This window comes from Anomaloglossus baeobatrachus, chromosome 9 (genome assembly GCF_048569485.1).
Source record: "Anomaloglossus baeobatrachus isolate aAnoBae1 chromosome 9, aAnoBae1.hap1, whole genome shotgun sequence".
NCBI lineage: Eukaryota > Metazoa > Chordata > Amphibia > Anura > Aromobatidae > Anomaloglossus > Anomaloglossus baeobatrachus.
The window spans coordinates 191,536,135-191,545,602 of NC_134361.1; the positions used below are offsets into that span (position 1 = coordinate 191,536,135).

At 46.9% G+C, this 9,468-nt stretch overlaps 2 long non-coding RNA genes across 2 annotated transcripts; both read left to right on the forward strand.

Annotated features, from left to right (window-relative positions):
- The first annotated feature begins 564 nt into the window (after positions 1–564).
- LOC142250645 (uncharacterized) lies at positions 565–5,112 on the forward strand. The gene is made up of 4 exons (XR_012725245.1): positions 565–773; positions 3,924–4,763; positions 4,851–4,918; positions 5,001–5,112. It is a non-coding gene; the product is annotated as an uncharacterized LOC142250645 (long non-coding RNA).
- Positions 5,113–6,190: 1,078 nt separating this feature from the next.
- LOC142250646 (uncharacterized) lies at positions 6,191–6,893 on the forward strand. Its single transcript, XR_012725246.1, has 3 exons — positions 6,191–6,306; positions 6,402–6,460; positions 6,561–6,893. It is a non-coding gene; the product is annotated as an uncharacterized LOC142250646 (long non-coding RNA).
- The last annotated feature ends 2,575 nt before the right edge of the window (positions 6,894–9,468 follow it).

Below are 9,468 nucleotides of genomic sequence, written 5' to 3' on the forward strand. Positions count from 1 at the left end.
CAAATTTGGCTTTATTACAATTTTTTTTTGTTTTTTTTTCATTGAAGACAAATTAAATGAAGATAATAAAACCAAAGAATTTGTGATTGCAATCATTTTCAGGAAGAAACTGAGTATTCTCTGACAGAATTGCAGGGGTGCCAATACTTTTGGCCAGCACTGTATATACACTCAGCTTTATATAATAGATATTCCCCATAGACATCTAATGTTTAATAATAAATAATTTAAACAATAAATAATATATATTATCTACCAAGCAAAAGAGTTACTATTTACAAACAATGAGAAAACCTTTTTATATAAATCTTTACCAACTCACAGATTTATATACATTTATATTATAAGAAAACAGACAGGATATTTATTTTCTACATTCTCTACCAACATTCATTGGTTGGCAGCAAACATGGCGGCCGGCTGCTGTGATGTCACAATGCTCGGGGTTCTCCATGATGATGTCATAATGGAATGGAATGCCGGAGGGTATATAAGCCCCCCACACAGCCACATCACTGCCATTTCTTGAGTTGATGCTTTTGCTGACACTTCACTTTGGCTCTGGAAGAGTGATCTAGTTTGTGCTCCACATCTAGTGTTTACTTCCTATTACTTGTTATTGATCTTTGATCAGGGCACAATAACACCGGTGCCCCCGGAGAGCTCAGTTCTCCAAATTCTATCAGCTTCAGGTACCTAAGACATGAGTGCCCGGGAGCTGCGTCAGCTGATTGCTGACAATGAAGCATGGCTGCGCCGACCACAGAATCGAGGTAAGTGAAATATTTGGGGACGATAGACAATATTCACACCCTATAGGGCAGGGGTCTCAAACTCGGCTGGGTATAAGGGCCACACAGAAAAAAACAATTGGGGGCCGCACTGTTTTCAGGACAAAGTGACATTTTTATTGGTACTATATATTTTTTTCTATACAGCTTTGGATCAACATTTTTGAACTTTTTGTTAGTTTATTAGAACAATGTACAGTTTTTTGTTTAAAAAAATATATATACAGTGCCTACAAGTAGTATTCAACCCCCTGCAGATTTAGCAGGTTTGATAAGATGCAAATAAGTTAGAGCCTGCAAGCTTCAAACAAGAGCAGGATTTATTAACAGATGCATACATCTTACAAACCAACAAGTTATGTTGCTCAGTTAAATTTTAATAAATTTTCAACATAAAAGTGTGGGTCAATTATTATTCAACCCCTAGGTTTAATATTTTGTGGAATAACCCTTGTTTGCAATTACAGCTAATAATCGTCTTTTATAAGACCTGATCAGGCCGGCACAGGTCTCTGGAGTTATCTTGGCCCACTCCTCCATGCAGATCTTCTCCAAGTTATCTAGGTTCTTTGGGTGTCTCATGTGGACTTTAATCTTGAGCTCCTTCCACAAGTTTTCAATTGGGTTAAGGTCAGGAGACTGACTAGGCCACTGCAACACCTTGATTTTTTTCCCTCTTGAACCAGGCCTTGGTTTTCTTGGCTGTGTGCTTTGGGTCGTTGTCTTGTTGGAAGATGAAATGACGACCCATCTTAAGATCCTTGATGGAGGAGCGGAGGTTCTTGGCCAAAATCTCCAGGTAGGCCGTGCTATCCATCTTCCCATGGATGCGGACCAGATGGCCAGGCCCCTTGGCTGAGAAACAGCCCCACAGCATGATGCTGCCACCACCATGCTTGACTGAAGGGATGGTATTCTTGGGGTCGTATGCAGTGCCATCCAGTCTCCAAACGTCACGTGTGTGGTTGGCACCAAAGATCTCGATCTTGGTCTCATCAGACCAGAGAACCTTGAACCAGTCTGTCTCAGAGTCCTCCAAGTGATCATGAGCAAACTGTAGACGAGCCTTGACATGACGCTTTGAAAGTAAAAGGTACCTTACGGGCTCGTCTGGAACGGAGACCATTGCGGTGGAGTACGTTACTTATGGTATTGACTGAAACCAATGTCCCCACTGCCATGAGTTCTTCCCGGAGCTGCTTCCTTGTTGTCCTTGGGTTAGCCTTGACTCTTCGGACAAGCCTGGCCTCGGCACGGGTGGAAACTTTCAAAGGCTGTCCAGGCCGTGGAAGGCTAACAGTAGTTCCATAAGCCTTCCACTTCCGGATGATGCTCCCAACAGTGGAGCAGGTAGGCCCAACTCCTTGGAAAGGGTTTTGTACCCCTTGCCAGCCTTGTGACCCTCCACGATCTTGTCTCTGATGGCCTTGGAATGCTCCTTTGTCTTTCCCATGTTGACCAAGTATGAGTGCTGTTCACAAGTTTGGGGAGGGTCTAAATTAGTCAGAAAAGGCTGGAAAAAGAGATAATTAATCCAAACATGTGAAGCTCATTGTTCTTTGTGCCTGAAATACTTCTTAATACTTTAGGGGAACCAAACAGAATTCTGGTGGTTTGAGGGGTTGAATAATAAATGACCCTCTGAATAAACTTTTCTCAATTTAAAAAAATAAAAATAAAAAAGAAATAACATTCTTTTTTGCTGCAGTGCATTTCACACTTCCAGGCTGATCTACAGTCCAAATGTCACAATGCCAAGTTAATTCCGAATGTGTAAACCTGCTAAATCTGCAGGGGGTTGAATACTACTTGTAGGCGCTGTATATACACATACACACACTCATTTTTGCTGGTAAAGCTTTTTTTTATATATTTGATACCCTATTTGTAAGTAATACAGTTTTACATTTGGCACCATATAGTAATTTTTGCTAACATTTTGTAGTAGTGTTGCAATCCTGGTCCTCATCTTTTAGTAATGTCACTATCCTGCTCCCCATCCTGTAGTAATGTGCCCATTCTTGTCCCCTTCTTGTAGTAATGTGCTCCTGTGCCCAGTCGATGTTCCTGTCCTATAGTAATGTGCCCCATTGTGGTTGTCATCCTGTAGTAATGTGCCCATCCTTGTCCCCATCCTGTAGTAATGTGCCCATCCTTGTCCCCATCCCGTAGTTATGTACCCCATTGTGGTCCTCATCCTGTAGTAATGTGCCCAGAGTAATCTGCCCAGCCTTGTCTCATTCTTGTAGTAATGTGCTGTATCCTGGTACTCATCCTGTAGTAAAGTGTCCATCCTGGTCCTCATCTTGTAGTAATGTGCCCATCCTGGTCCCCATCCTGAAGTAATGTGCCCCATCCTTGTGCCCATCCTGTAGTAATGTGCCCATGCAGGTTCCCTTCTTGTAGTAATGTCCCCTTTACTAGACCTCTTCTTGTAGCAATGTCCCATCATGGTCCCCTGTTGTGCTATTCTACACACACACACCAAAACTTTCTGCTTACCACCTGTCCTCTGTTCCTTCGGCATCCTCTTTCAGGCTTCATGCAGCCTGCAGGCACATGGACCTGGTAATGTTCGCAGCCACTGTCAGCGCTTCATCTGAAATTCAGATGAACGTTCTGCCGGCGCTAAACAAGTCAAGTTCTCTTTGGCCAGCGGCTGCTATTGGGATAGTTGTGCAATCAGAGGCAAGCCACTGAGGTCAAATGGGTCAGTTGCTTGCCTCTGATTGGCCGGTGGCTGCCATTGAGTTGTGCAGAGAGAGCTCGACTTCACAGCTCCAGAAAAACATTCATCTGAAATAAAGCGCTGACGGCTGCGGCCCCTGCTGCGATCGTTACTGGGTCCCCGTGCCTGTGGGCCGCAAGAAGCAGCCTGAGGGGCCGCATGGAACCTGCAGCCGCATGTTTGAGACCTCTGCTATAGGGCATTCCTGGGAGGAGATATCATTGTGTATGATGGGCCACATTTTAGGACAGACACTGCAGGTAAACTAAAGTCCAAAACAAGGCAATTTTCTCTAGTGTTCTCCTCTCCCTAAACACCACAGCAGCAAATGGGCCGATCCCTACAGGCTATAAGTGTTTGACAAAAATTGGAAAAAATCATGATAATTTATCATTTCTTTATAGGTCAGACCATAATTGTCCATAGGTTGAGGTCTCAAGAAAGACATCAGAGAAGACCTACCACAGAACGTCAGAGAGACAGCAATGCTGTCACTGGGAGGAGAGGGAGACCTGCCAGAGATCCTCTACACCGTAGGGGACAAGAAGAGGGCAGGGAAAGAAGCCGCTCTCCTCTAAGACCAGCCTCTGCCGGGCCCTCCAGCTCAACAGTGGAGGGCAGCAGTGGCAGGAGTAGAGAAAGAAGCCGCTCTCCTCCTAGACCAGCCCCTGCCGGGCCCTCCAGCACAACAGCAGAGGGCAGCAGGGGCAGGAGCAGAGAAAGAAGCCGCTCACCTCCTAGACCAGCCCCTGCCAGGCCCTCCAGCTCAACAGCGGAGGGCAGCAGTGGTAGGATTAGAGATAGAAGCCGCTCTCCTCTAAGACCAGCCGCTGCGGGGCCATCACCATCCATCCCCGCACCTATTCAACCGCAGGCAGAGCCTGTGATCCCACCACCACTGCCACAGGTGCAGCCACCTGTACAAAATGTACCTGTGGTGAGGAGAAGCCGTGGATGGGTTAGCTGGAGAGCTCGGGAAATTGCGAGATTCCCAACAAGGAATGTAACCTCACAGGAGGAGGGCGAGAGATGTCCCATATGTATAGAGGACTATCAGATTGGAGAGCAGCTCACAGTCATGCCATGCAACCACGTCTTCCATCCGGATTGCATTTTTGACTGGCTGCACTCCAGCCCTTTCTGCCCCCTGTGCCGTAACCACTGCTACAGACGCGCACCACAATGACATCTTAAGATGTCCATGGTGTGGGCAGCGGAAGAGACCATCTTGAATTCCAGCCCAGGTAAGGACCCTGCATTCATTACAACTAATTTGAAGGCTGTAAAAAAAAAAGAAATCATCTTTAACTTCTTGCTGTTCTGTTCTCTAGTTACCATCAGCTTTGGTCAATATCTAACATGAAGGGCTAAACACAGGACGTCCCCCAAACACCGGACGGTAAGTCATCGCTCACTACCTCTGTCCAGTGATATGTATATTACATGTAACAGAAATAATCGCTGCTTTCTCCTCTTTGTAGAAGAAAAGTCTAAAAAGGTTGGAAAATAATGAAGAATTAGATCAGAACAACCTGTACTTCATGTAAGTAAATGTTAGGATTCAATTTCTTTTAGTTTCCAGCTCATTTTACTAGGAATTTATTCATATGATAAAATCAGGGGTGTAACGATCATGGTCAGGACCCCTGTGGGGCCTGAGGGGTACAGGGTGCTATATAACACCAGAATAGGGACAAAGATACAAGCATGGGATAGGAAAGCTGGTTACTGAGTGAAAAGTGCTTTCCCTCATCACACAACTTTCCCATGCTCTGCTATACATCTTTCTCACAGCACCCAGCTTTCTCATGTTCTGATATCATGGGGAAGCTAGGTGCTGAAAGACATATAACAGATGATAGGAAAGCTGGGTGGTGAGGGAAAAATGTATAGCAAAGCATGGGAAAGCTGGATGCTGAGAGAAAGACATATAGCAGAGCATAGGAAAGCTGGGTGCTGAGGAAAAGAAATAAAGCAGAGCTTTAGGAAAGCTGGGTGCTGAGGGAAAGATGTAAAGCAAAGATGGAAAACCAAGTGCTGAGGGAAAGCGGTAAGGCTGCTTTCACACCTCCGGTTTTTGCTATGCGGCACAATCCGGCACTTTGCAGGAAAATCGCAACCGGTTTTTTTTGCTGCCGGTTGCGATTTTCCTGCATAGACTTTAATTAGTGCCGCATTGTGCCGCATGGCCTTGCGTTCCGTCCGGTTTTTGCCGCATGCGGCAGATTTAGCCGATGCGGCGGCCGGATGGAACGTTGCCTGGCACGTTTTTTCGTGCGGCAAAAAAACCCGCATCGCGCCGCATTCGGCCGATGCGGCGCATTTTTCAATGCATGCCTATGGCAGCCGGATGCGGCAATAACCGCATCCGGCCGCCGCATGCGGTTTTTGCCACTGCGCATGCTCAGTAGCATTCCGCAAGCGGCAAAAACCGGACTGGCCGCAAAGGAAAAACTTATGCAAAGGATGCGGTGTTTTCACCGCATCCGTTGCATAGCTTGCACAGCCGGATTGAGCCGCAGAGCTCAAGCGGATGTGTGAAAGTAGCCTAAAGCAGAGCATGGGAAAGCTGGAGGGGGGGGTTTGAGGTCCAAAACTTACAGCGAGGCCCATCGAACTCTAGTTGCGCCACTGGATATAATGATTTGTCATTTTCTTTTCACAGAAATCTGCATTATTTTGAAGGCTGGAAAAAATCCTCTTTATCTTCCTGTTGTTCTGGTCTCTTTGGTCACTTCTCACCAAGCATGAAGGACTATGAACGTGGACATCCCAAAACAGCGGATGGTGAGTTCCCCTCATTTCCTCTTCTCTCTCCGCCCCATGATCTGTAGATTACATGTAATATAAGATTAATTGTTGTTTTTTTTCCCTTTTTATAGACAGACGGTCCAAGTCTATAAACCATTGAGGGATTGGATCAGAGCGACCTGCGCTTCATGTAAGTAGATATTAGAATTTGCTTCTTTTCTTCAGCTCCTTTGTATTTCCTTTAGGAATCTCTGGATGTGATGTAATATCTTGTCGTCTTCTCTTTCCAGAAATCTACACAAGTTCCAGGTCATTTCCATCAAGATCCACAGATTGTCATCGGCTCCATGGAGACAGATCCATCATGTGCAGAGATCCTGAGATCAGCTGCAGCTCCAGACGATGTCCTCACATATTCCACATACGGGCGGCACGGTGGCTCAGTGGTTAGCACTGCAGTCTTGTGGTGGCTCAGTGGTTAGCACTGCAGTCTTGCAGCACTGGGGTCCAAATCCCACCAAGGACGCCATCTGCAAGGAGTTTGTATGTTCTCCCCGTGTTTGCGTGGGTTTCCTCCGGGTTCTCCGGTTTCCTCCCACACTCCAAAGACATTCTGATAGGGAATTTAGACAAAATATTCAGAAAAATAAATCATATTAACTGTCTCTATGTCTGGTTGTGATTTTACTGTATAGAATTATGTTACATACCTCTAGGAGCACATAATGATAAGTGACTGGAGGGAGTATTCAGGAGTAGGGATGAGCAGACCCCTGGATGTTCGGGTTCACTGGGTTCTACTAAACTGTAGCTAAAAGTTCAGCTCGGCACCTGAACTTGACCCCGGACCTCAAACCCCATATAAGTCAATGGGTGCAGAACCTATCTGGCGTGGTGAAGGACCCCAGGGGCCAGCGGTAGGCCCCGGGGTCCCTCACTCTAGATACAGGATTTCCTTTCGCTTGGTACTCCCCCATATCTAGCATGAGAATGTGACTGCAAACTTCTGAATTCTCACAGCGCACGCACTGCACACTGTCAGGATTCTCTGGTGCCACATATAATATATATATATATATATATATATATAATATAAAGCTGTGTGTATGTGTGCATGTGTGTGTATGAATGTGAGTGTATGTGTGTGTGTGTTTATGTCCCGCTAAAGGAAACCACACCGTCGCATTTGTAATCACAAAATGTGACTCTTAGGGAACATCATAGACAATGTTTTGAGGAGAAAATGTAACCCCGCGCTTTACAGTTATTCGCCAAGAAACCTGCTTCCAATAAAGTCAATGGAACTGAGAGCTACAGGTCATTAATAGGAGCTGATTGGTTGCTATAGGCAACGAAGGACATTATTAGTATAAGAAGCTTATATGTGAGGTAATTTGATGTCGATGGAGAGACAGACACAGACAGAGACAGACAGGGAAAGAGACAGAGACTGACAGGCCAAGAAACAGACAGAGACAGACAAAAACAGAGAGACACAGAGACAAATTGGGAAAGAGACAGAGAGACAGAGAAAGACAAAAAGATAGAGACAGACAGACTGAGAGTCTGGGAGAATGGGAGAGAGTCAGAGAAACAGTTACTATTCCGGGTACTACAGCTAGTATATAATATCAAGCTGATTAGGTGTAGAACTGGTGGAGGAAGGTTGAACTAGATGGACCTAGGTCTTTTTTCAACCTTAGTAACTATGTAACTATGTAACTATGAGTGTGTGTGTGTGTGTTTGTGTGCCACCCCCGTGGAAGCAGCCGAGCTGCTTGGATCCGGGTTCGCTGTGGCTCGAGCGTCTCCGGACCCAGGGGTTGTGCGGCCACTCGAATGAAAGGGGTATTTACAGGGGAGTTGATGTATAATTTGTGACGCCATCCGTGGTGTGCGATAATTTGGGGAGTACTACCACTGCCTTCGGGAGTACTTGGGGTGATGAAGTGGGGCAGCAAGGTGTTGTAACCTTCCACGGGTAGGGGGGATGCCCCGGGACTCGGTGAGGGGGTGCCGTGGGATGCAGGGGTCACTCTCGTACTCAGTTCATAAACAGACACTGACAATCAGGTAAACCAAGTCTCTGGGTACCGCTGCCGCTGAGGGGAGCTCGTCCGCGTCCCGTCCACAATGGTGCTGCCTGGTGATCCTGAGCTGCCTCCTGGCACTAAGCTTGACTTCAACTTGATGGCCCGATAGCATGGAACTAACCGGACCCCGCTCCCTACTATGGCTAAGTATGGGAGCTTGCTCTCAGGGCTCACGTTTGGGATTTTCTGGACGGTTTTGAATTGGAAAGTCCTGTCCCCCTCGTTGCGCTAATGCCCCGATTCTGGAGTGGGTGGGAACAGATCATAAAGGCTCCGTTCTCCTCAGGTGAATTGTCGAGTTGCCGGAAGCTACTCCCCGACCTAGGGTCGGTGTACCCCATCGTGCCTTCGGTCCCGGACCGGTGATAGTGCTAGGCTGCCGGCTGTCCTCCTAAACAGGTCCGAGCACCTCGCCACAATCCCCTGCGACCGGGGGTCCGACTCCTCTAGGCCCAGACCACCGTCTGCAGCCTAGACGGCTCCTTCAGGAGTCACCACTCCCGACTTCCTCTGAGCTCCTCACAGCTTGAGGGCTACTTCCCAACTCCCTAGTCCCTACTCAGTACACTCCTCACCTACCCACCTTAACCCACCCAGGTGGCCAACTCTATTCCCCTCAAGCTGTCCGCTGGTGTGTCTGGTGGGTGTCGTGCAGGGTGTATCTAGGATTTGAATTACTGTTGGAGGCAACACCACTTAATTAGAGATCCAGAACCAAGGGGGAGGCTGAATAGTGCACGGAGGGGCAGCTTGTGCAGTACCCTGTGATGACCTGATAGTCCAGGGGCGTCACATGTGTCCGCTACAGTAATCCGCACCGTCGCATGTACAATCACAAAATTTTGCACAGACTCAAGGAACATCATAGACTATGTTTTGAGGGTAACTTTTAACCCCGCGCTTTAAAGTTATTCGCCAAAAATCCTGCATACATTAAAGTCAATGAAGCTGGGAGCCGCAATGCAGCCAGAACTTCAGAAGAATGTAGGCGTGTCACAATGCAGCCAGGGAAAGAGACAGACAGACAGACAGACAGACAGACAGACAGAGACAAAGACAGACAGAGACAAAGACAGAGAAAAAAACAGATACAGGGAAAGAGAGA